The sequence below is a fragment of the Cetorhinus maximus genome, chromosome 1 (genome assembly GCF_964194155.1).
Source record: "Cetorhinus maximus chromosome 1, sCetMax3.hap1.1, whole genome shotgun sequence".
NCBI classification, from domain to species: Eukaryota; Metazoa; Chordata; class Chondrichthyes; order Lamniformes; family Cetorhinidae; genus Cetorhinus; species Cetorhinus maximus.
This window is the reverse complement of record NC_135879.1, coordinates 19,989,929-19,990,807: the sequence shown is the minus strand read 5'-3', so window position 1 is coordinate 19,990,807 and position 879 is coordinate 19,989,929.

Below are 879 nucleotides of genomic sequence, written 5' to 3'. Positions count from 1 at the left end.
ACAGCTTCCGGCTGCTATCTGGGCTATGGCTGCCACTGTTGAGAGAGGCTTCCTTGGGCTTAACTACTCTCCAGCAAAACGCTAGGATTGCTGAGGCATCACCACAGGATAGTGGCCTGGTTCCATCGGAGAGGCGCTTGCTTGTCCTCTTTCAGGAGGGCAGCATGTCTGCTCTCTCACCAGGCCTTCTGCCAGCACCCTTGCTGGTGCCTCTTAGTCTGCTAGCCCAAACTACTGCAGGCTAGGCTGAGATGCTGCAGTTTGCAGCTGGGCCCTCAAGGAGATTGAGGGAGCAGGAAATAAGTCTCATGAAGGAGATGAACTTTGAGAAAGATGGGGAATAGAGAAAAGAACTGGAATGATTGATAATTGCATGTAGGGTGAGCAGAGGACTGTCAGGTGAATGAAGGAAGACACTGTCAGATATCAGAAGAAGCAACGACATGGATAGTCTCACACTTAGAGATGAAGGCATCCAAGAGCTCTTTTCCTTTGATGAAAGGGGCAGGTGAAGGATTTTGAGGGGACAGTTCATTGTAGAAAAAAAGAGCCATGGATTGGCCTTTGTTTCCTCCAGGAAACCCTGGAGTGATTAGACTAAGCTGAGGAAGGTAACATGGTTGAGTTAGATCTGGCAATGAATGCCTAGGTCAGTCATACATCAAATGTACACATGTTTGCAGCCCTCAGATGCAAGGAAGTGAAGATGGAAACTAGCATGAGCCACAAACTTAAGGGGAAAAGGCTCAGAGGCTGATTAGTTGTCTTGCTCTTGCAGAGAGCCAGCATAGATACAATGGGCTGAATGGCCTCCTGTGCTGTAATCATTCAATGATTCAAACATAGCATGTATGAGAAAGTGGGATATGTGGCATGCTA